We start from the raw sequence: 27,399 nt of genomic DNA, 5'->3' as shown, positions 1-27,399 counted from the left end.
GCAAAAAATTATGAGTATGATAGGCATATCAAGACGAGTTATCTGACCTGCTTATAAAGATTTCTGCGGAACAGCACGGGTCCTCTAGTATATAAACTAAAAGAGAAGGAAGAAAGAAAGGAAGAAGGAAGGGAATAAGGTAATATAAAGTACGGATAGTAATGAGCCGTTCTGGTAGTGTGATAGATATGGTTGCAGTCCCTTCCCTGCTCTATTCAATATATATTTTGAAGAGATAGTTCGACTGCGCTTGAATGGGAAAAGAGGTGTCTGTATTGGTGCAAGTAGGAGTGAATGCATCATATTTGTTCTGGACATGGGGCCTAAGTGATCTAAGTGAGACATTTGAATAATATGTATTGAAAATAAATAAAGGGAAAACTAATGGGTTGGTTATAGGTTTATAGGACAAAAGAGTAGGCCATTCAGTATCTAGGAAGCTGGATAAGGGACGACATGCAAACTGGACAAGGAAACAGAGTCAGGGTAGAAATAGTGACTATTAACAGAAAGAAGATACTTTTTTGGGAGCTTGAGACAGTAGAAATGAAACGTCAGACCAAGTGCTTGCTGTGACGCGCTGTTGTGTATGAGGTAGAAACCAGGACGATGTGGAAATAGGGTGAATAATTTGAGATGTGGGTATGACGGAAAATGGAAAGAATCAATTGGACCGATAGAGTGAGGAGTCACAGACAATTGTATAGGGATGAAGCGTGCTACAGATCGTGAAGTATAGAGAAAAGAACGGGATACGACACGTTCTAAGAAGGGGATTCTTGCTAGTGGTATCGAGAAATATAGTCAGAGGAGCGAGGTGAAGAAGATACCAGAATGACCAGTACTGGAGGAGGGTATGAAACAATGACTTGGATGGCGGAAGTATAGAAGAGTGGAACACAATCAAGTGGACACCTGGCAGGAGGCAGAATACTAAATGATGGTTGCATTTAAAATCAAATGCTACCAACAATTAAGGAACATATCCCAAAATAAATAATATACTTTCCTTTTAAAATTACTCGACATTCTAAAAGCAATTCAGGGTTAATTTGCTCATCTTTCACGTTTATTTAGCCGATTCCTTCAATCTTAGACATTCTTCAAATTGTGTTCTAGACATAAACTCTAGAACGGATCACCCTAGTATAAGCTTTAAATCTCTCGAACAATCCATAAGCACACCTGTTTGAGAGATAAAGACTTCAGTATCCCACACACCCACAGTTCTGAAAACCCATCCCTTTTTCAAGCACAATCAGTCTCTAATTACCCATTTGTCATCAAAACTCGTACGAATGAGTTCTCCGTATTCAATCCTCTCATTTTAAAAGTGTATGATTATGAGTGGGTAAATCCTATCGCAAATCAGAGAGGTACAGAATTAAACAGCATGCTTCCGTCAAAGAGAAATTGTGGTGAAATTTATAGTGATTAAAGGGCCGGCTCATTTATGTGAAGTTGGGTAATCAATTCTGAATTTAACGCTGACGGAATATTATTGGAAATGGACCCACTCAAACTGAAGTAGCGTGACTTGTGGGTAATGTAATAACTGGATTCCGGATTGATACGCAATAATAGGTTACCCCGCTCTTTCGAAATGTAGCGAGAGTAACATAAATTGTAGGGGTTCTGATGGGCAGTACCCTTACTAATTATGCAAAATTCAAAGCATGAACGTTGTGCAAGTTTCTCGGTTCGGTAAGATTGAATTCCAAACTATCACTGCCAACAAATGCGGCGTTAATAATAACAAGGGCTCTGAAGTTGAAGAAGTTGTCTAAAGAAAGGCATGTAAAGGACCTGAACATATCCTAAAAGAGACCTAAAACTGGGTAAAATGTAAGAATATGACCCAAATTCATTCATAGTTATAGTTCTATTTATATATTTAATTAAGGAATATAATTTTAAAAAATTCAAACTCCTAGTGGTATGCAACATACAGTGAAAATATATATCAGTGAAATACTTCTTCTTTCAGATGTTGTGCATTTTTAGATTAACATTCTTTAAAAAGGAATTCCGTGTTCTTTAAAAAAGTACTTGCAGAATTTAGCATGAAATGCTTTTTCGACCAGAATGAATGCAGCGAAACTGCAGTGGACATCCTGAAGAAGGAAAATGCAATTAGTGTAAGTGGAATCATGTTTGGCATAACTATGCTGGGATTACAGAAATTGGAATTCAGAAACCTTACCTCAGGTGGCTTTGCAGTAGTCATCTCCAGGTTCTTAGCTGTAAAGGATCGTAGGTTTTCAGACAGCACGTTGTGAAACTTCTCTCCACCTCAGGGTTCATACTTGAATCAAGTGAGATATTCTTCTTCTTCTTCTTCTTCTTCTTCAAAAACACGCACATCAAAATTTTCTCCTTTCAATGTTTCACTTATCCTGCACAAATATTCATACCCCTGGTTTTGTAAGGCATTAGTTTCATTTTGAATTTCATTTTCTGTCTTAGTACAGAAAGAAAGTTTAGGAGGTGATTGGTGAACTAATGGTGATTCGAATTGAGAATGGGGAGTACAAATGCAGTCGAAAGAAGGTGAAATTGAAAGAAAAAGGGCCGTTAAGACCTAAAAAAAGCAAAAAGTGATAAAAATCACAATTTTCTGGCCTACACTGACCCAGAATGAACATTATGTTAGACCTCGTATTCGAACACTCGAGAATAAAAGGACTTTTCCTCAACTTCCGAGACCTGAGACGGGGAACCCCCACCGGTCCTTGAAGGCCACTCTGTGGTAATCAGGCAACTATTGTACGTCATTTCTTTGTATTTCCCATTGGACCTTGTTCGCAATTAGTCACTCTCTCTATCCAGTTGTCGAATATCAATGTACACGGTGTAACATAACTATAGCGACATAAAAAGGGAATAAGCGATGGTCTTCGTGTTACGTTAAGAACAATGGTGCAATCGAATTGGCGTGGAATATCTTTCTTTTGCAAAAAATGAGGTTAATTTGTTACTTTTTCGTGCACGATTCAAATTGAGGAACTGGCGCCAGACGCCTCTGTGTCTCAAAGAAGAGAAGGGGACGAGATAATGCTCCACGCTTATGCACAAGTATCCTAGTTCGAGTCACACAGGGTTGTCCTTATATCTTACAGACAATATACACAGTTTGTTTACTAATCAGCCGTAACCGTACACACAGTACAAGAACACAGGCACACTTGTCAGTGAAGGAATGCACCAGATCTTTTTCCCTCTCGTCTGTCGGTCGCAGTAGCGTTCTTTATTATTTAAGATGCCCGAAGTTACAACGCAGCCTCCCCACGATTGTGTATACTTTCACTCAAAACATCGTAAATGGAGTGAAATACTGAACGAAGAATACAATACGCCCAATGGTTTGATAACAGTAGATGTTCAATATGCTCTCCTCCTGCGATGTGCAGTTCACAACGGTGTAATCCGGCTTATCTCCACTTTACATTTGCTGCGCCATAGGCCAGGTGCATATCAGCCATTTCTTGGCTTGTGCACCGAAACGGAGCCATTCTCCCCAAATTCTGCCCCAAACTTGGTAGTGTATTTGTGCAGAACAAACTGTACACTGCCTACTGGGACTGGCAACCGACTATTCAAAACAAACGAGAAACTCGTGCATTTGCACCGAACACTGCCTCTCACCTCCCCTCTCGCGGCTCTTAATTTGGGAGCGTGGGTTGGCAACCACAGTGCCTTGAGCGGAGCCCTGGGATTGCTTCCACTTACTTGTACCTGGCTCCTCACTTTCATCTATCCTATCCGTTCTGTCTTGGTCAACTCTTGTTCTTTTCCGGTCCTGACGGTATTAGAGCACTCGACGCCTAGGGAGTCTTTCATTTTCACAACCTTCGTGGACCTTTTCTTTCTTTTGCCGATACTTTAATTTTTCGAAGTGTCGGATCCCTTCCATTTTTCTCTCTGATTAGTGTTACACAGAGAATTGTTGCCTGGTTGCACTTCATCTTAAAGCAAACCTGGTATTTACCTAGTCTTTTGATAATTGCAAAGAATTTCGAAATTTGTTGAACATCACCCTTCGTGAATTATTCCAATCCCTAGCTCCTCTTCCCATAAATGAATATTTGCCCCAAATTTATCCTCTTGAATTCCATATTGTGATCTTTCCTACTTTTAAGAACACCGCTAGAACTTATTCGTCTACTAACGTCATTCCACGCCGTCTCTCCACTGATAGCTCGGAACATACCACTTAGTCGAACAGCTCGTCTCTTTATTTCCAAGTCTTCTCAGCCCAAACTTTGGAACATTTTTGTAACACTACTCTTTTTCGAAAATCACCCAGAACAAATCGAGCTGCGTTCTCAGTTCTCGTATCAAGTAATCCCATACACTGAAACCATACTCCAATAGTGGTGTTACTAGAGACTTATATGCCCTCTCATTCGCCTCCTTACATGAACATCCTCATAACCATAATCCCATACACGTGATTACCCCAATGAATATCTTTCCTAGGTACTTACAATGATTCCCAAAAGGAACTTTCACCCAATCAACGCAGTAATTAAAACTGAAAGGACATTTGCTATTTATGAAACTCACAACCAAACTTCCTATCGTTCACTTACTTGTGCGTGAAGATGGCGATTTCTCTAATTCGGGAGTACGAACTGGATACCTACATATGAATATAATATTATAATTTCATTTCTATTGTATTAATCAGCTACAACTGAAGATAATTTTAGTCCTCGGTGGTTGAAATGGCTTCGAATACTCTGAAGCCATCAGCATATTTATGGTGAATACAAACTGCTTTGCTCTCTTGTGAATAGATAACTGATAGAAAATGTATTAAAAACCAATATGAGCCTTGGGGTGTGCAATTTACGCCGAGGTAAAGCGGCCTCTTGTTGGGAATTGTTTGTTTGGTTTTTGTTTTCCATTTAATTACCCGGCCCTTTATACGAACACATTAATACAATTGTTTCCGTCACAATGGCGATGAGCTGCTGCTACCAGGATTTACACATTAAATAAATATTGTATTCATAATGAGATTTAATTGTAAATATTACATGTGGACTTACTCTTTATTATTTATCTCACTGTCTATTTGTTCCAGTAAGGGAGTGGCCTCAGGGTTGTGTATGCTTCACTAATACTTTCTAACAGAAGACTTACTTTGTTTGTATGTTTAGTAGTGGTGGCGATTATTGATATCAAAGAAAATACAACTGCGCAGCAATACTCTCTTAACGCTGCTCAGAGGAGGACACTTGGCGGTGAAATTTTGACACAAATATTTCTTAGATCTGATGGTCATCCGAAAATTAGTATAACAAGATAGTAAATGTAGGAAAATGTGTGACTGATTGTCACCTAGCAACAGTGCAGGCTGTGATGTAAGGTATGGATGGATGGCCAGACGACTTGCATACAAGTATGTCTCTGTCAACAGTATCGAAAATTTTACTGAAGTCCAATAACGTTAGAACTGTCAGTTGTCTGTTGTCCATAGCTTGCCTTGTGTCATCAGTCACGGCAAGTGCTGTGTCTCGGTCTAAAGTAGGACTGGTGTATATCGATGAGATTGTGTTGAGTGAGATAGTTGGTAATGTGCTTGTGAACTATGAATTCTAAAGCTTTTCACAATATGCATAAAATGCTAAACTGCCGATAGTCACTGACGTCCTTCGCCGGTCTTATTTCCGGAAACGGGCGAATGATGGCCATTTTTTATATATCCGGATAAGTCCCTTGTTGTAGTGAATAATTAAAGATTCACCAATGGATACATTATGTGGTAGAGAATTTTCATGAGCATTTCGAGGCCTACATTATCTACGCCCCTAGCCTTGGTTATGCCTTTTATTGAGTCAATCACTTCTTGCTGTGTGACGTGACTGAAGTAAAATTAATCTCTGTGTGGAGGTGGCGTATTATCATATGTATTGATTGTTTCCTCTTTCACGATTGGATAAATTCCCGTTGGCGATATGAAATGGTCGTTTAATTCATCTACGTTAACATTTAGTTCTTCGTCAGATTTCTGGTTATTGATGCCAAAATATTTCATAGATCTCCACATCGTCGCCGGGCGTACGTCAGTTCTAATCAAGTTATGGGCGTAACGCAATCTAGCGCTTCGAATTTTAGAGGTCGTTTTATTATGTAGTGTTTGATAAGTCTGTTGGTTCACTTCCGTTAGGTAGTGTTTGTATCGTCTATGAGCAGTGTCTTCTTTAGCCATTAAGTGGCGAATTTCGTTAACTATCCACGGTTTAGGATCTCTGAAAACTTTTCCCGTACGCACTGGGGCGTGCCGATCGTAGAGTTGCGTTACTAGGCTATGTTGAAACCATTTCCTCTACATTATTGGCGCGATTTATCTCCATCCACGGCACGGAAAGACCATCTGCTTCTAATTTGTCTGTGTTAATTCATCTGAGGTCCCTGAATGATAATATTTTCGTCCTTGGTTTCGGGATTTGTAATTGGTAGGACAGATAGATTATGTCATGTCCAGATAGCCCCGAGACTGATGTCTGTCCATGTTGCAGAACTCTCCATGAATTGTTTGTTATTATTAGATCGAGAACGGTGTGACTGCAATTAATGTGGTAGGTTGGTCCGAGGGGTAAAATTGTCATGTTAAATGCTTCGAAAATATTAGGAAACTGTCCAGTTGAAGCTACGGTACTGCCTAACAAATTTGTGGTGAAGTCTCCCATTATAATAACGTCTTCATAGACTGGCAGAAGGCTTAATATTTAAGTCTCAAGGTCGACCAAATACCCTACATTCGGAGGCTTGTAAACCACTCTAGCAAGCATTTCCCTCAAAACAGTGTTATCTCTACAAACAAAAACTCCGGTTTACGTTCATACTGTGAAGGTAAATGGCTAATTACTTGAGGGTTGAGGTCTCTGGCAACATTAGCAGCTAACCCGCCCCCATCCCGCGCCTTTACCCTCGCGGTCATTTCGTAGAAGGACGTACCCGTCCATGTCAATAGCTGAACTGGGGCATTTGCTGTTCAAGCACCTTTCAAATTGCATGGAAGTGGCGCGCAGAACAGGTTATGAATTTCATTCATGAGCGTTTGGAAGAGCAAATACTGCACATTAGAGTGACAAATATTAAGAGCTCTTGGAAATTGTTTCAAAGTTTCCTTCAAGAAAGTAGCGGCTGGAAGAGGACCTGGGTTTGCTCTAGCAGCTATGTATGTGAAGGGAGCGGTTAACGGAACAGCAGGGGGGATAACGGGATGGAGGTAAAGGAATGAGCTTAGGCCTTCAGAAGCATGACCTTGTTGTGTTAAAATGTATGCCAACTTCGGAACAGAAAAGTAAAACTAAATCAGAACTAACGAGAGAACTACGGTTAAATACAGTTCAAGCAATACTGATTGCTGTAAAAATAAAAGACATTGCGAAGCTAATAACAATGACATAACACACTACAGGCAAATTATAGAGGATAAATCACACAAATGAGTCTAATTTTAAATTAGAGGGTTCTAACTAGCATTGTTATACTTGGAAAACAGATACCTGATATAGTAAAACATGTGATAGGAAGTGTGTTATGGGAGATAGGATGAATGGGAGGGGGAGAGAGAGAGTGAGAGAGAGAGAGAGAGAGAGAGAGATAGAGAGAGAGAGAGGAGAAAGAAACGTGAAAGTTAAGTATAGTGCATTCCTACTATGAAAGCAAGGGAAGAAAATATTTCGGTACTCACATTAAAAGCGAATGTAGTTCTGTATTACAGTCTAGGAATATCACACATGCGATTGATACGACGCCTTGTACCATCTGCAAACTTAATTATGACATCTCTGTGATCAGGCCAAGTGTTCCTCATTCCATGAACAATGATGGCTGCTATGAGTTGCAGTGAAGTCTTACCGTATCGTACTAGGTGTTCCTTTTAGTTGGCGCTTCCGTGTGAAAACCTCTTGCCTGGAGCGAAAGGACGTGAACTTCACAATGATGGGTCGAGGTTTCCCAGGCACCTATGATCCTACTTAATGGCTCCTGTCAATGTCAGTTTTGGTTACCTTGGCCTCCAGCTTATTACAGGGACTCACGACAACGTCTGTGTTGTCACCCTCACTTTCAGCAATACCAAAGAGACGTAAACTTGACCTCCTGTGCTACTGTTTCAGGGAGTTGCACTTCGCCTCAAATTCTTCTTTTTATTTCTCTTTCACAGTACATGAGTTTTTTTGTTTAGTTCATTCACCAAATCAGCATTGAACTGGAGACTACGCTCAAGTTCTTTCACCACAACTTCCGTCAGCTGTCTCGCCACTGCACTTACAATACTGTCCACGAAGCGTTCGGAGAGAACCATTTTAAAATTATTCTGATATACGCAAGGATATCGACTTAAAACTTGTATCAACTTGAACCTTGGCACACATTCCACAGATCTGTACTTTTTCACACCACACACTGCTTCGCTTCAAAGGAGAGCCGATTTACTTGCGTGTTTCCCTGAGCAGAGAAGAGCACCTTTATAACTGAGATCCAAATACTAGCCAATGAGAGCAAGAAGAGACGGTGGTAAGTCCGTCTACTGGGTGGAGAAATCTAGATATATGGAAGTGACAGTTCCACAGTCACCACCTACAGACAGCGTTAGTGTTGCTCTATCTGAAAGTTTTCAAAATCGAAGGGAAAATGCACAGAATGAACAGCGTCCACTGTCGCCTACGTGCTTCGTCTAAAAGTTTTTATATAAATGTTGCTATCACACCGGGTTGTTGGAGGGTACAAATAATATTAAAGCATTATAAAGGATCATAATTCGAGGATTGTAAATAAAATAGTGGGAGCGCAGTCCAGACACTCGCAGGAGATCTGGCATGGGAGCGGCCAGGTGGCGCTGGTCTGCACTTGACAGCCATCCAGTTGGAAGTGTTATTGTTGTTGCTGTTGTTGCTGTTGTTGTGTGGCGTTGAATTGAAGAGTGTGAATTTATAGAGCTTCCAGATAAAGTATCTTAAGTGTCCTTACATTTGGAGCTATGATGTGTAGGGCCGGTTTCATTAACACCTGATAATATATATACTAAGAAGCAATTAGTTAATACTCAGTTAAAAATTTAATAACGTGTTAGTTTTCTTGCGTTTCTTCAACCTTTTCCTGTGAAATGTTAACTAACCGAATATTAACTCTCCCAAACTTGCGAACTGGTGCGAATCAAGGAGGCAGTGGGATGAACATGCTGTTTTACAGTGCACTCCGATGCGCTTTTGTTTGAGTACAACTGTTAAATATGGCGCGTGAAGTAAAACGGAGTTGTAGTTCTAGTCTTTCCTTCTTTGAAAAGGAAAGGAAAGAGTTATAAGGTACCTTATTAGTGGGTATCACTATCACCTACCAAAATACCTTCGTTTATTGTCCCCAATTCAAACTGTGCTCTGATTTGGGAGTTATTAAATATTGCACTGCCGTGAACAGAACCAGGCCACCTAGCAACTATATCCCTCATTTGGAGGTTAGGATCGTTAATCACCTTAACATAACAGAGAAGTATCCCTTCCGTTTACTATATATTTCGGCCCTATTGCCTCCAGGTGATATGCTTCTTACATGTGTGCAATCTATTGCACCTAGGACACAAGGAAAACGGCTTATTTCATAGAAGTCTCGGATAATTTGCTGACGTTCTTCTACTGAGGGGAATGCTGCATACCTCTTTCTTATGGATGCTATTGCTGCTGAAACTCGACAGAAACTCTACTAACAGTGGCTTTAGAAATTCCAGCATTGGCTTCGACCATTACGTGCAAAGGACCAGTAACAAAATATCTTATTTTGATCAGTACCTGCAACTTTGTAGGAAGAGGTAAGTTTCTCTTCGTCGGATATTCCAACCTCACTCGAATTTCGTCAACAACCTTAGCAACGACTATTTTCGATAACCTGTATATTTGAAGGAATTCTGTATCCGTCATATTTTCAACGTCATTACGTCAAAATACTCTTCTTCGATCATGATTATTGTATAAAAGATGTACATAGAGCAATTCTGCATCTAAAGGGCAATTCACAGCAGCCACCTTGGAACAGGTTGCTAAATGCTAATGTTAGCCATTTAACACGGGAAACGGCTGATGTTAATTTTAACACGAAGTTTAACATATGTTGTTGATGAAATGCTTTTTTTTTTTTTTTTTTTTTTTTTTTGTAAAAATGCATGTTAAAATGATTTAACAGCTTGTTAAGTACTAGCATGTGTTGATGAAACCGGGCCATAGGTTGCCTCTCTAGTTCTTGAACAACCCACGTACAGTTAACCATGGTAGAAGCACTCTTTAAGTGATTGTTCTTGTGCCTTGTTGATACAGATAGGGAAATTCAAAGTGCATGATGTGTCGGAAAGGTACAAACAGCCCAGCAGAAAGCCTGGCTACTGTGTATAAGTCGCGTATAGCATGTTGGCCCACGATGCTCCATCCGTGGTTTTAACAATCAATAATACACTGAGTTTGCTCGAAGACCTCGACATTATCAGACTAAGACTAAACGAGCAATATCCTTCCCGTTGGAAATCGTTTTATAATCTCGCCCCCACACCACCGGATGCTTCACTTAGCAGCAGGAATTTCTTAACGTCATTAACGAACAAACTTCAGTCTGTATGCTTTAAGGATTAGAGGTGGAGGGAAGCCACGAGATGTACACTCCACCCTACAAAAACTGGGCGAGGGTATCCCGTGCGGTATATTTTAAGCTGTCACTCTTTATTTTTTATTTCAAACATTATTTATTATTATTGTCATTATTATTATTAATATTATTCTCTTTCTTTCACCGTTAGGGTCTTATAGGGACCACGTGCCAATTTCAATGCTCAATCCTTTGTTGTTCCAACAGATCTGTTGTTCTCACTATGTCACCTTTTCCTCTCCTCGGACCATTTTGAGCCTGTTTTATTTCCCTCCTACCTTTTAATACTTCCATTCTTAACACTTTCTTTCTAAAACTCTTTCTTCTTCTGTTGCTTCATCTTCCCTTATGTTGTTTCTTTCCAAATCTTTCTTGAATTCATGAATCCAGGCTGTTATTGACTTCATGTTCCAAGGATATTTGAAGATCTGTTTGGTTAACTTGCTCTCATCCATTCTGTATAAATGTCCAAATAAGTTCAATCGTCTCTTCCGCATTTTATCTGTTATGTTTTCCATGTTCCGATATATCACTCCTTGATTTACAGAGTTCTGTAGTTCTTAGCACCGAGCATTTTCCGTATAATTTTTCTTTCCGGTGCTTCTACTTTATTCAACTTATAATTCACTCTAGTATAGGCAGTCCGGTTTGACTACTGTGTATTTTGAGGTTTCTGGATGAACACTTTTTGCTGTAGACATTTCTCGTTAGACCGTATGCTCTTTTCACCTTGTGTAGCCTTTCTTCTACAGCTGATTTTTCCAAACCATTTTCTTGAATTCATACTTCCAAGTATTTTAATTTATTTACCTTCCTTATTCGATCAGTTTCTGTAATTAGAAATTCTGAAAAATTCCTTATATTTGTCACAAATTTGTTTTTGTTCTACATAAATTATTATTATTATTATTATTATTATTACTATTATTATTATTATTATTATTATTATTATTATTATTATTATTATTATTATTATTGTGGTTCTATGTGTACGTTACTGTAATCACGTCCTAGTTCGTGAACCATGGGCAACGGCTGAGTGGCCTAGTAAGTGGTCCTGAGTGTCGGGATTCAAGTTCCTGTGGATTAGGAGTGGGCATTTCGGACCTATTCTGAGTCATGACCCTCCTTGTGCTCAGACGGCTAGGACTATACAATTCACCAGTGGTCCCTAACCCGTTAGAGGAGACATCCTCACTTGGACTATGTGTTAGTAGGGTAGCGTCCTGCTTCATGAATTTACCGAGCTCAGAACATTTTAAGCAAGCCTCGGACCTATGGGAGTAACGGAGTCCCACTCCCATTTGACAGGCGAGGGACTCCTTGGAAACAACTTGGCCAACGAAACGGAATTCGATGGGGAGCTATCAATATGAATGGGGATTATGGAAGAAAGAAAGTAGAACTGACTGAGTCAGCAAAAAGGATGCACTTGGATGTGCTAGGAGTAAATGCTACTCGGGTAAGGGGTGATATTGAGGAAGAGAGAGGGAGACTATAAAGTGTACTTGACGGGTGTTAGAAAGGGAAGGGCAGAGTATGGGGTAGGGCTGTTTATCAGGAACATCATTGCACGCAACGTAGTTTCTGTTAGGCACGTAAATGAGCGAATGGTGAGGGTAGATCTGTTAGTTGGAGGAATTAGGACGATAAATGTCTCAGTGTATTCACCATGTGAGGGTACAGATGAGGATAAAGTTGACATCGTAGTCAGGGTGAACAGCAAGGATAGGATAGTGCTAATGGTCGATTTCAATGCGAGAGTTACCTAGAAATGGAAATTAAAGATACAAAAGGGTGATTGGCAAATGTGGGGAAGATATGGAAGCTAATGGCAATGGGAAGCATGGGTTTAGCATAAGGGAGGCTAGGGGTACCAGGTCTATAACAGACTATATTTAAACCAACTTCGAATTCAGGAAATCTGTTAGGAATGCGCGAGTTTTCCGGGGAATCTTCGATGATACAGACCACTATCTGATCTGTAGTGAACTAAGTATCTCTAGACCAAGGGTAGAGAAAGCGAAATCTGTCTGCAAACGAGTAACGGTAGAAAATCTCCATGACGAGTAAGTTAGACAGAAGTACATGGATATGCTTAGTGAGAAATTTCGAACAGCGGATAATAAGCTGGTTCAGGATATAGGAAGAGAATGGGTGGCATACAGGGATGCTGTAGTAGAAACAACAAGGGAATGCCTAGGAACAACTGTGTATAAAGAATGGGAAAAGCGAACATCTTGGTGGAATGATGATCTGAGAGCAGCTTGTATGCGTAAAAAGAAGGCTTATCGCAAATGGCTCCAAACAAGGGCCGATGAATCCAAAAGGAAATTGTGGGGAGATTTTGGTAATAACCTGGAAAGGCTAGGTCAATCAGTAGGTAAACCTTTCTGGACAGTAATAAAGAATATTAGGAGGGGAGGGTAAAGGGAAATGAACAGTATTTTAGGTAATTCAGGCGAACTCGTGGACTACTAATCAAAAACAAACAAAAAGTCATTAGTTTAAAAATCTTATCTCTTATTTTCTTATAAACGTATCCTTTAGAATATAGGTTAAAGAGCGGTTATAATACTGTATACATCTGTATTATGTTACCTTCACGTGGTCGAGAGCAAAAGGGAAAAGAATTCCTGTTGTTATAAGAGAGTCATCTTTCTCTTTACATCTGTGGTGCTGTATTATATACTTTTTCTGTAGACAAACATTCAGAGCGAAAGAGTATTACTTTGACGACCTTGACAAAATATTTCCCAAAGTAGGACGGAAAAGATCAGAGACTACTTCTGTCTCCGAGGTCCAGCCTTGTTTGAATTAACTATGATGCTCTATAACAGTCAGTTCAGTGCAGAAAGAGAATATTATCATTGCTTTTTGAAGTCCTCTCCATGCAGCACGGACTAATTTACTTACACAGCTTCCTCTGTGGATGAGTGGTAAGGTTTGAAGACCGTGGGTCGAAACCCAGAAGTGGTATAGTATTTTATGTGGCTGGAGGTAGGTCTGGTTAGACACCCCATATTGTACGATGTCCTCATGGGACATACTTGGGGTTTACCAGACAAAGTCAGCCATAGACCATCTATCAGTGACTTCAGTCTTCCGCCATCTGGCAGAGTAAAACGTAACTTCGAAATTGACAACTAGGCAGCCTAAATGGTGCCCACACACTGGTGTGATAGCAGGTTGAAACTGCGTTGACTGAGCGAGTTGGCCGTGTGGTTAGAGGCACGCGGCTGTGAGATTGCATCCAGAAGATAGTGGGTTTGAATCCCATTGTCGGCATCCCTGAAGATTTTTTCCATGTTTTCCCATTTTCACACCAGGCAAATGCTGGGGCTCTACCTTAGTTAAGGCCACGGCCGCTTCCTTCCAACTCCTAGATCTTTCCTATCCCATCGTCGCCATAAGAACTATCTGTGTCGGTGCGACGTAAAGCCACTAGCAAAAGCAAGAATAAAACTGCGTTGCACATAGCAAGTTGGTTCACTTTATGGCCAGGTGGCTTCCGGACAACAACCACATGCTAGGAATGTGTTTCCGTAGTTCTGTATTGTGTTCGGTGTGTATGAAGGGACAAGCATGAACACACAGTCCACCAGTCAGAAATTCATCAGACACTGTTAACATTCTCACCGGTTAAGAATAGAACCCTGGATTCTCTGAACCAATGGCTAAGCCGTTAACCATTCACCCAAGGAGTAGGATGGACCATGCGATTATTATTATTATTACTATTAGGGACAGAAAAATAATGGCAATATATGCATTATTTGGTGGTGTTCACCGTTTTATTGTAAGGTCATGGGAGGAGAAAATTAACGTGGCCTCGGCTGCGAGTGTCAATAACGAGTTATGGTTGGCTGCGAAACAACCAGTCAGGAACGAGACAGGAACGAGACAGGAACGAGACAGGAACGAGACAGGAACAGAACGCCAGCCTTTCTCTGTCCTCTCATTGGAGGCTTCCCGACGGTGCTAGAAAGACTTGGAAAGTGAACCCAGATCATTCCCTATGGAGAGGACTCTTAGAGACTTCTTCTTTGTGAAAGATTTCGACGGCCTCCCTATTTAAGACGGGCCAGACGAGCTCCATTCACTTCAGGCAGCGAGTGTAGCACTGAAGGGAAACTGTGTGCAATGGTTGTGTTGGTAGTGTTGCGGTTGAATGCACTTGAAGAGTGCGGTGACTGTTTGTCTGTCGTCGAGGAATTGAATCTCTCGTGTCCAGCTGCTGTGAAGTGAAGGTCTGTGTCTCTGGTGCGGCGTGAGAGAAGTTTGCAAGGCCAGAGAATGAAGTCAGTTGTGAGTGTACGGACAGCACACAGAATTGTGAGACTGTGTTGTGCACGAGCTGTAAATTAAGTGGCTGTGAGCGTGTATAGCGAGAATTACTGTGGAACTGACTTCGACTACAAGTGACAGCAGAACAGTGTGAAGTTCTACTGTGTTAGTCCGTAAGCGTTAGAGTGAACAACTATTATGAATTATTAGTGAGAGTACAAAGAGCACAAACTGTTGTACATGTGTGTCGGCGTAGTATGTATCAATTAGTAATTAATAAATCAGAGTAATAGATTTTTAACGCTACCAGGTGTGTATTTGTTTTAGCACCTCCTCCACGTTACAGTACAAAACCTCTCATTGTAGAACAAGCAGACCTAGACAGAACTTCACTACAATACCCTGCAATATGATACACTCGTTGTCAGATGTATGGAAAGTGCAGCATACCAGTAGCAATGCTGCCTTGTTTTTATATACGCGACGGAGCTCTTTACTGCTTGAAGTTTGGTGTCTTGTGTACGGACTATCCTCTTGGAGCGGTTACTTTAGTTTTAAGTACGAATATAAGTCACAGGGGATCATGTTCAGTGAATAGTGAGGATGCTCCACGACCTCCCACCTCAATTATGCCAACAATTCTTTCACTGGAGCTGAATAGTTGCAGTGGTCATTGTTGTGCTGGACAGTGGAGATGGAGCCGTCTCCTGTGCAGTGCAGGGCGTGTAGGATGTTTTGTAAATACACAACTGGTAGTGTTAAAAATCTATAACTATGTTTTATTAATTACTTACTGATACGCAGTACACAGACATACGATTACAACAGCTTGCGCTCTCTATTATCACTACTCATTCATAAGGGTTGTTCACTCTACCGCTTACAAACAAACACAGTAAAAATTCACAGTCGCTTGTAGTCGAAGTCAGTTCCACAGTTATATTTCCCACTCGCTCGTCTCTCTACAAGTGCTTCCAACATCAGCGTACTCAATCAATTGCTCTCACGCAAGATGTCATTGTTGCCACTTTCTTTCCAGACCACTTATAATGATTTTTATCAACATTATATTAGTTCATATGTATTGAACCAGCCTCGCAAAGTAGGGAGAGCCAACCTGTCTCTTACTGGAAGTTCCATGTCCGAATCCCGGCCTGTCCAAGGACGTCAATTCTGAACCGAGTGCTGGAATGGGATATGCGGGACCTCGTGGGTGAGGGGACCAAATATACAGCATATATTATTTAATACGGTGCATTTCAAACGGACATACATTTATGTATATATGTTACAGACTTTTACACAGAAAATATAGTAAGAAGTTTTTGTCCAATCGAAAAGAAAAATCACGTTGGAGGGAGTTATTGGTTTGAGTTGTGAAGCAGAGATGAGTTCTTCTCCCAGCGTCTTCGTTCATACAGCAACCCACAGTACAGCGACTGGTGACCTAATACAGAACCGTGCTTCCTTCTATTTCCTCCTCTATGGGCATATAGTACGAGGGAGCTCGTGAATGTGGCACTCATTGAATCAGGAAAAAAGACTTCGTCTAAGAATTGATGGAACTACTCATGGCATGCCAAGAATGTTTTCTGCAATCACTGTTCCGATGATGTCATGCATGTATTCGTGGCAGTAATCACTCCTTCGTGCACCGCCTATGAATAAACAGCTGTTTCTACCATTCTACACTACCTCCACCAAAGGTTTTGTATATGACTCTTAGTGTCATCAGGTGACCTCAGTGAAGATATATCGTATCTGCCGTAACACTTTGTATACAATGGAAAGCCTAAGTTCCCGGTGAGGTACTTAGATTTTTTCCACCAATGGAGCATTTAAAAAACCAGAAACCAACTTTTCGTCTTTATAGAGCAAACGGCTGAAAATACTTTCATCTAATTTTGTATACATTTAGTACGCAGCAATAAACTAGAAAGCAGATATTTAGAATTTATTGAATACGTCATTTTATTATATATTTTGCTGTATAAAATTAAGGGGGAAAATAAAATCTTGCAACTTTATTCATCCCTTGGATTGGAGAGATAGAGCACTTCCCGATGGCGCAATTTCCTGGAAGGGCCATGGCCTACCATGCGACCGCTGCTCAGCCCGAGTGCCTGCATATTTTGTCCTGTCATGTGGTCAGAGCGATGAATGTTTTCGGCCGTTATTCTTGGCTTCCTAGATTGGAGCCGCCATCTCAGCGTCAGATAGCTCCTCAATTGCAATCACATAAGCTGAATGAAACTCGAACCACGCCTCAGATGCAGGTAAAATCTCTGACGTGGCCGGGAATCAAATCCGGGGCTTCCGGGTAAGAAGCAGGAACGTTATCCCTACTGTGCGTGGCCTGCTTTCTTAACCCCCTAGTTCCGGATAACTGACGCGAGGGCTGTCTAGCTGTACCGTCAACTGGAATTACTTCATCTACCAGTGGAACCTATGTCTACTGTGCTTAACGTTTCCAGCATTTATTCTGGTTAAGACAGTTACCTGCGAGAGTTATGCTTAATTAAACAGAGTGCTCTGAATTGTGGGAAACATTTATTCTACAACAAGGACGACTTTTTTTCCATCCTGTATTACTTCTTGCCTTATTGGCCAAGTAACTTTAGTGAAAGTATTCAAAATGCTTCCAAAATCTATTTTTAATTTAGTGCCTAACTTTGGTAACGCCACGCCATGCGATTAAAATTGAAATTTAGAGGTAGTTCTTACCAAAATTATAACCCTGTCTATATTGATATCGCTGAGTGAATTCTCAAGTGGGACACTTTACGTTCACAATGCAACTGAAATGTGTGGAGTTCCCAGAATATTTGTGATTAATTCGTTCATGCAGGTCTATAAAAAAGGTTTAAAATGCTCCTGTGACATATAAAACAATCTGAATTCAATAAAATATTTTAATATAATAACTCAGTGTTTTCATGAGAAAGTTTTATAAAAATTAAATACTTCGTACTTTAGACTGAAGCATATCAATATGCAAAAAAAATTAAAATTTCTACTCACATATTTGTTTCATTCTTCCTTGCCACTAAAGTGAGGACTGTGACTCTGTAATTTACACAACCTGCAAACATCTTTGACTTCCCTCTATGCACGGTTTCAGCTGGGTAAGCTTTCCCGCTTGAGATTTGTAGTTCGCCGCAATATGTGTCTACCGTTAACCGTTTCCAACTTATTAAAGTAGCTCTTCAGCTTTTGTATGAGAATAACTTATCGTTCAATATTATAATTTCGTTAGCCGAAGTTACAGCAAATGGCAAAACATTGGATACAATTTATTTATCCTTATACCAAATAACTTTGTTCTGATTGTTTTCACGTGAGAAACAAAAGGGTCAGATATCATACACTTCATCTAAGTCCAGTTTTACTGCTTTTTTATCACTAGAGAATCTAATAAACCTTCCAATGTGTAAAAGGTTACCACAATTTACGGTAATTACTCTTGAAACAATAATAGCCGTAAAGAAATGTTTGTGTACAAGTACTGTATATGTTTGTATACTTCAAATATCTACTACAATTAATACTATAAATATGTATGTACATATATACACACGTATAGTGGCTTAAAAACGAATTAATGCATAGTATTGTATGCTCCTGGACAGTAATATTTCATCAGACTAAATTCCTATGATTGCCAACGTATTAACACAGACAATAAGTTCGTGGACTGGCGCCTACATTGCAGGCAACACAGTGTACACCTGTGCACTTTAGTCAATAATTGCGGTTAATATGTTAATATGTTCGTGGACTGGCAATTACAGTGTAGGCATCGCAATGTACTGTAGTCAATCCGTTCATGGGCTGGCACCTACAGTGTAGGCAACACAATATACACCTATATACTACAGTCCATAAGTTCGTGGACTGGCGCCTACAGAGCAGGCATCACAATATACACACGTGTGCTACAGTCAGTATATTCGTGGAATGGCCCTACAGTGTAGGCATCACAATGTACACATTTGTAATACAGTCGGTATCTTCGTAGACTGGCACTGACAGTTCAAGGGTCCCATAGTCTTTTGACCTGTCTTTTCACATCCTTCTCCCGTCGTGGTAATAAGGAAGATTTCGGTTTCATAATCTCAAACGTTTCGCTAAGGGAATTCCGCAACTTTTAGCAGAACTTGACATTTTCGAGTTGTTCAAACAACGACATCCTCAAGTTCTACCCCTCACATTCAATTATCTCGTCACAACAGAGACGTAGTTCTGCTTATACTGCAAGCACGCAGCTGTCTCTTGGTGGGACAGCGAAGAACTGTCACGGCAACATTCTGCGATGTAAACTCTCGGCTATAGTGCATCACAGCGACACTAGACGGTCAGTCTTCGAACTTAATAACCTTACTGCGTATAATTCACCTCGGATGTGGAAGCAAACACTGTGGATACCCACAACAACAGTTATATCTACAGGTTCCGTTGTTTCTGAGAAAGTGTACATACGAGGAACTTACACAATACAATGTGCTCATTGTTTTTGAGCGACTGAAATATACATACTTTACATTATAGACTGTTTTATGTTTTTGCGTTGAGAGTTAAACCCTCCGTGAAGGAATTAAGCACCTCGACAATGGCACAGTGGCTTCATTTTCTTTGCTTAAAATCATTAACCCTCGAAGTGCCAAGTGTTTTCCTATACTGTACAAGCAATTTACTGAGGCAATGCACAAAGATTGTTCAATCACTCTTAGATAGGGAAACATCTGGCATACAGTACACCCTTTTACTCAGAAACGCATATGTTACGTGCGTATGTACGTAAGTACGAGATAATTAGTTTATAATTTTGAATAACTACATTTTTGTTATTCAGATTTTCATGTTTACCACCAGCCAAATATACAACTATTGTTAAAAGTTACTATATGCAAAACCACGCAGAATTTCTTTTAGGCTTCAATAATATATAGTTCACTGAGAGTGGATACAGGAAGGAATCCACAAAAGGACTTAAATTCCGAGCTGTATACAGTTCTGTCATCCACCAAGCATTACTTGGACTCATCGTCGGAGATTTTCCTTTTCATGCGAGGCCTCATAGGTACAGAAATGCATCCATTTAAGGTCTAAAAAGATATAAATTTAGGATTCGAACCCGCGATATCAATATTGGGAAAGTCACATAACCGAATTAGAAATGCTCATTACTGCGCTTGATAATACAGAGAGATGTTTAGTTTACCACTTGGCAGGATATATACTAAAAATTATGTTATTAGGGAAAGGCATTTTAGACACGAATGGCTTGAATTGAGAACATATTTTGAACAAGGCGCAAGTATGATCCAGCCGCTCTACTGTTATTATCCTCGAGTTGTATAAATTTTAGGGGTTCTGAAAGTCCACATCTATGCAAATCTCCCTGCAGAACCGTTGTGCGGGTAGAAAACCCTTTCCTCTTGGTTAAATGCTTTTGCATTATAACTGGTGTCTGAAGTTCCTTTTCCTATATATTATACTAAATTTATTCCCTGCAAATTCTGTACGAAGTTTATCCCCAAGTGATGCAGTTCTTATGGAAATAAAAGATAACAGCTCTAACAGGAACATCCGACTTTTAACTCAGCCATCCCTAAGCGTTTTTTAAATATTTCATATCAGCCGCGACCGCAGGGGTAATTTGGGATTAACAGATGAATTTATGCCTGCCAATGCTTGAATAAGTAATTTCCTGTTTATGAGGAATAAGTTATGAAAGTTTTGAACTTTTCCCTTCAATTTTGTGGTCAATATGAATGAAATATGAATGCTGTTATTAAGCGAATGTCTGCACTATGAGTCACAAGCGCGACGTTTGGCACTTCTAGGGCTAAGAGCTGTGTCCACCATCTCACCTTGATTTCAATAATCAATAGTAATCACTTATTGATTGGGAAAAAGTTTTTTGACAGAGTGGACAGGTGTATTGTGATGAGTATTCTGAATGTATAGGTGTAGACTGGGAAATTAGAATATTGATAAAAGAGTTGTATAATAATCAGCAAGTGATAGTTAGAGTAGAAGAACATGCAACACAAGAAATGGGTATCGGAAGAGGAGTGAGAGTGGGACGTTGCATGTCACCGGCGCTATTCAATATATTTGCCGAAAAAGAGAGGGGCGTGGTTGGGAAACCAATAAAGATTGTAAAATACGCGGATGTTTAGGCGGTAATAGTGGAATCAGAGGAAGTTCAGCAAGTCATGTTGGGAAAGTGGACAAAGAGTTCTGCAGGACTAAGGTGATGAAAGTAGGAAAGCAGGAAACGGCTGTTATTGTAACACTGGAGGGGAAAAAATTGGAACAAGTAACGTCATTCAGATATTTTGGGAGTTTGTTAACATGGAACGGAAGCTGTCCAGAAGATGTAAGAAGCAGGATATCTATGGGAAAAGAACCTTTCCGTATGGTGAGAGGGCTTTTGAGGTCTAAGGCAGTCCGTATTAATTTAAGAAAGAGGTAATCTAGGTGTTTTGTGTGGATTGTGGAACGTGGACGTTAGGAAATAAAGATACGAAGTATTTTGAAATTTATAAATATGGTTGTGGAGGAAAATCCAAAAAGTGAGGTGAATGTAAAAAGTGAGAATGATGGATGAACTGCTAAAAGTAGCAGACACCGGGCGAGTTGGGCGTGCGCGTAGAGGCACGCGGCTGTGAGCTTGCATCCGGGAGATAGTAGGTTCGAATCCCACTATCGGCAGCCCTGAAAATGGTTTTCCGTGGTTTCCAATTTTCACACCAGGAAAATGCTGGGGCTGTACCTTAATTAAGGCCACGCCCGCTTCCTACCAACTCCTAGGCCTTTCCTATCCCATCGTCGCCATAAGACCTATCTGTGTCGGTGCGACGTAAAGCCCCTAGAAAAAAGTAGCAGAGAGTGGACACCTGATGAAAACGATAAGAAGAGGAAAATATCCTGGTTGGTTCACATACTGCGTACAGATTGTCTTCAACAGAGGCTGTTGGAGGGAAATATAGGTGGAGGAAGGGGAAGAAGAAGGTTTGGAATGTTAACAGATTTAAAGCAAGGCAGAAGCTATGAACAACTGAAACAAGATTCTCAGGACAGAACATCATGGAAGATGTCCTGTTGAAACCTGTTCCAAGACAGATTCACAGAAGTAGAAGGCTCCGGTTTCATTAATGTGGGTTAAATATACTCTAACGCTGGGTTTGTTAACTTAGGGTTAATATTTTAATTCATTCTTACGAATCACGCGTTTCACCAAGCTATTTCGGCAGAGGGTTAACTAACATCTCACCGGAAACAGCTGCCGTACCGATCAAGGAGGCAGTGACAAAAAATCCGAGATTATGTACACACATCTTGCGTGGTTCTTGTGTTAATTTCGTGACCGGTATTTCGTTTTCTTCCTCAGTTGCGTGGTAGATATTTTTTTCTTTCTTTCGTGATCGTGATAGAACTGATTGCAGTGATCGAAAAATGGACTAAGTTCAGAAGAGAAATAGCGGCTTTAGAAAAATAATTAGTTGTTGAATTATACAGTAAGTACCAAAGCATTATGGAATTCAAGAAGACTGAAGGTGTAAAATTAAATAAAAGGAGGGCACATGGAAAAACTAAAGGGGGAATTTGTGCACGTTGCAGGCCATCTTGCAACTACTATATCACGAATTATGAGGTTAGCATCACTGATTACTTGACAATTGACAGAAAAATAACCCTTGTTGTATCCGGCCATTATGTGCAACGAACCTGTGGTATAAAACTTTAATGCAATCAATACCTTTAGTAAGGGAGAGAGAGGCCTGTTTCGGTCAGTTGTGTATTCTAATCTTTCTCGAATTTCATCGACGACTTTACTGACGACGGTTTTTGACAGTCTATATGTCTTCAGAAATTGTTCCTGAGGTAGATTCTTATGATAGGAACACGTTTAACAAATATAAATAAAGCAGCTCTGCATCAAACACGTGATTTACGGTGGTTCGAGTTAACAGTTTAGCCCAGGTGAAAGGAGGGGTTAACTTAACTACGGCCTTAACCTAGAGTTAAAATTAACCCTCCTTGATAAAACACAATGAATAGTCAAATTCAGAGTTAAAACTTTATAACTCCGGGTTAAGATTTAACCCACGTTGATGAAACCAGCCCTAGTGCAGATCAGTCTTCATTGACTGATTCAAGCCTTACACATATTTCTATACCTCTGTAATAGTGTGAAATGTGCCGATATACGGTATCTCCAGCGGACCTATAAGAAGATCGAATTAAATTTCTTCTGCTCATATATCTGCAGCGATTGGCGGTCCTGGGTGGAAGAGAAGGAGTATGGAATAGAGAAATAGCGACGGAAATGGCTCTCTCAGCGGAGCACTTGAATAATGTAAGCACTTTAACAAGGTGTGTGCAGGTAATAGAGTGTATCTGTAGATAAGACGGCAGGACACACAAACATCAGTCACGAGAACGCGGACTGAGTGCTTAGTAAATAACACAGCAAGGGATACTTTGTTAGGAAGTGAAGGCCAGGAGACAGAGCAACTCCCATTTATCACTTTTGTAAACTGTTCTTGGAACCGTATGGCATAACAAGTGATCGCTTTTACTCGTTGACCGTTAGGAAACTTTGATTTTCAGGTGCTGGTGGTGGTTTCTATTTCAAGACGAAAAAGGGTACAGCTTGACAATCAGCGTCTATTAACACAATAAAATAAAAATTAAAATACCAGGCGGCCGACGATCGCCGTACTTTCTACATTTAAATGTCGCGCATGCACAAGTGATGAACGGGATATCTAATAATATTTTCCACAGGGGCACTACTATCAGCAGGCAGGTTACGTCAGAATTTGAAGACATAACAACCGGACGGTCGCAACATGCTCCCTTGCGTTAGTAAGCCTCGTCTTCGACCGCATAGTACTAGGCCAATGTACGGTACAGCAGCAATACATTTGCCATCTACATATCGGCAACGGATAGTGTGCACAGCAACGACGAATACACAGACATCATTTTAATCTATGCAAAATCTGGTCGGAATACAATCGAAGCTCGCAGACCGTATGCACAGCAGTTTCCAAACAGACGTCTGCCTTCTACACACGTATTTCACCAAACAATATTAGTTTATGTTTCATACAAAAGTAGGGAAGATGTGACAGTTCAAAATCACAGGGTGTTCCACAAGTAGGTATAAAAATTTTTGCAACGTAAGCACCCGAGGTCATTGACCCCTAGTAGTGTACCTAGGCGGGTTCTGACCCCGAGGTCATTGACCCGAGGTCATTGACCCCTAGTACAGTAGTAGGGCTAGGCCGATTTGCGGATTTTGTGTAAGAGAGCGAGCCTAACCTCACAGTCGCAATATTAAAGGGCGTAACCCCACTTTAAAGGCGAGTTGCCCTTCCCGACGCTTAAGAGAGTGAGCCTAACCTCACATCCGCCATATTGAAAGGTGGCTATCCTTAGTTTTACGGAAAGATGCCATTCCGGACGCCAATTGTACAAGATAGCGGCTATATACAGCTCCTTATGAGACGGCTTAATAAGTAAGCACATGGGGGAGTCTAACTACACAGAGCCGTACCCTACTTCCTACCTACATACATCATGTCGTAGTCCAACCTGGCTACGTAACATCGGATAAAAAACGGTCCTTTTCAGGACCAAATAAAAATTCACTCTTTGGAACAGAATGACTTGCGGCCATGTTACAGTCACTATAAACGGCGTTAATAGACCAAAAAATTGTGTACCAGCCTGTGAATCGAACCTACTACTAGACAGGTTGCCCGATGCAACAGCACTGATGCGTGATTTAGCCACCTTAGCTACTCTGAGCTCTAGTGCATAGATATCACGCTGTACCTGTCTGATCGTAAGGTAGTGTTATTTGCCGTTATGATAGTTTTACACATTCATTATACTTTAAATAACAGAAATAACACTGCCGCTAATGATTTCTACCATATTCGCCGGCATTGTATAAACGGTATGATTGTACTAAGGCCAGAAAGAAGCAGGTAGTAATGTTTTTCTGATGATCTGCGCGTTAGTTGGGTTACCTACCTCCGAGAAAGTAAGGGGCTAATGTACCACCCGGTATATGCTGTACCCGTCAGGTCCCTTGTTTGTGCACTCGTTGTTGGTGTCAATAAATCCCCATGTCATGTCAATCATGTGCGTCCGTTTCTACCTGAATTGTTGCTGTCCAGCGCCACCTGTTCTTCAATTTGCGTACTTTATTTTTGGTGTTAATATAACCCCATATCATCCCAATCATGCGTGTCAATTATTACCCCTCTACCTCCAACAATCCGTGAAGTATTGCCTCGTCAAACTTTTGGATCACCCTGTACGTTGGAAATAATTAGGGAAACCTTCTGAAAAGTGATATTAAGCCGGAACATTTTGTAGCCAACACTTACGATTAGCGAAAATATCGCGATTAGGCGTAGGAGATTTGAATCCACATCTGTTTGTAGTGCATATATTCGATTTCAAATGACATGAGTTCACAAATCGTGAATGACGACAAGGATTCTGAATTTTCAGAATTTAAACGATGATAACCCAAAATATCATAATTATTGTCCAGAAAGGATGCTGTGAACGATTTAAATCCGCACGTAAATAAACCTACTATAATGTATATTAAGTTTCCTGAAACTGTCGACGATAATATTTGTTAATATTAAATGTACTTACTAGCAAGCCGTACTATTCCCGTTTCTACTCACTTACGCGGTAGTCACAGATAATCAGTATTTTCATACGAATATAATTCGTTACATTTCAGAGTACATTCCTTGAACATCAATACCATTCTTGTCTGTAAGTTAAGGAATAAACATTTACATTTGTTTCCTGCCATAAATCAACTTAAGCTAAGTAGCCCTTGAAACACGAAGAGAAGCTCGGTTTACAAGGACTTGAGAACAAAGGCTCATTGGCACTGGAAGGCCCATAGATCAAAGAGTTTCATCATTATTATACTTTCCCTCGAGTTTAGCGAGAATTCCACCGACAGTGAAGAAAGGATCAGTTCTCAAAAATCTGAATCTCACGCAGCGCTCCCGGCGAGGTATGCGCCATGGATGGGCGTAGGAACGGCGGGAGATTGCCCAAAAAACAGAACATAGTTCATATTTATCCAAGTAGACAAGAACAACCTTGGTAAGGTTTTACGAACCGCCACATTTCCAAGATTTCGGTCCGCTAAAAGTGCGAGGTCAAAAATGTGAAAGTCGGTAATGTTCCAACATTTAACAACTGAAAACAAATTATTGACGGTTTATGAAATCGAAATAGTTATCATTTTTGACATTGAAACATCGATACCGTTATTGAAGAAATTATGATTTAGGAGTGGTATAAGTCATGAATTAAAATAGTCTCTGAATCGTTTAAAATGCCCATTATAATGTTTTCCAATGTCGTGTGCTGGATTTCAGGATTTTTCAGGATTTTCCCACTGCCTCTGCTTTTGTATAGCAGACCCATCACGAATCTCTTTTCTCGACGACTGTTATATCTCACACTTAGATATGAGATGTTTGGTTTAAAAATGCTCTGTTCTTTTCCTGGTTAAATTCCTTGGCATGGGATGAATCTCTCTCAAAGCAGGTGTAACAACTGGCAATAACCAGCAACGGCGCTCACTCTATGATGACAGGTGCTCCTTAGTAATTCTCCTTTGTGGTGCTGTGCTAACACATGACGAAGAGATTCGTCCACAGTCTGGAAACCTTCAAAAATATGTTTGACATATCTTCTGCAGTGTTATCCACTACAAATCGTACAAAAATATGAGGTGGCATATCACGTAACCACTTAAAAACACGATTGGAGACTTCTAAAACCGAGAATTTCCGTCGATCCACTTACCAGCGACTTTATCAGCACGCTTAGCACAGACATTAGGCTGGAAAGTTTTCGCACATTGGGGTAGTAAAATGTCGTGCAATTAAACTTGTAACGCACACATTTTTTATTATTTTGGTCTGGTATTTGAGCTATTTCTTAACCACTGGGGGACGCAAACACAGTTCGACGGAGCTGAGAACAAATATCCCTAGCAGATATGTTTATAGGTCTCGGCGGTAAGAGTACGGCATACCTGCCAACTTTTAGAAATCAAAAATAGGAAGATTCTTGGATTTCATCAAGTGTATTGCGCCACGGTCTCAGTAAAAAGAGGACAAGATAAAAGGCATACATATCTACAGTTACAATGCAAATTAACCATTACATTTAAAATCTTAAACTAAGAAAACAAAAACGATCGCAAGAAAACGTACCTTAATAATCATTCTCATTTATGACACATATATACAAATGGTAACATTTAGACAGATAAGTCAAGAACTGACTACAACTTACCAAATGCTGAAGAATATACACATGTAGGTGATAGAGACTGCTGTGTTTACTTGTTTAGCATTGAACTGGCAGCCAACTTTGCCCTCTTTAACAATG

The sequence above is a fragment of the Anabrus simplex genome, chromosome 1, assembly GCF_040414725.1.
Source record: "Anabrus simplex isolate iqAnaSimp1 chromosome 1, ASM4041472v1, whole genome shotgun sequence".
NCBI classification, from domain to species: Eukaryota; Metazoa; Arthropoda; class Insecta; order Orthoptera; family Tettigoniidae; genus Anabrus; species Anabrus simplex.
Note: the sequence above shows the minus strand (reverse complement) of the source record.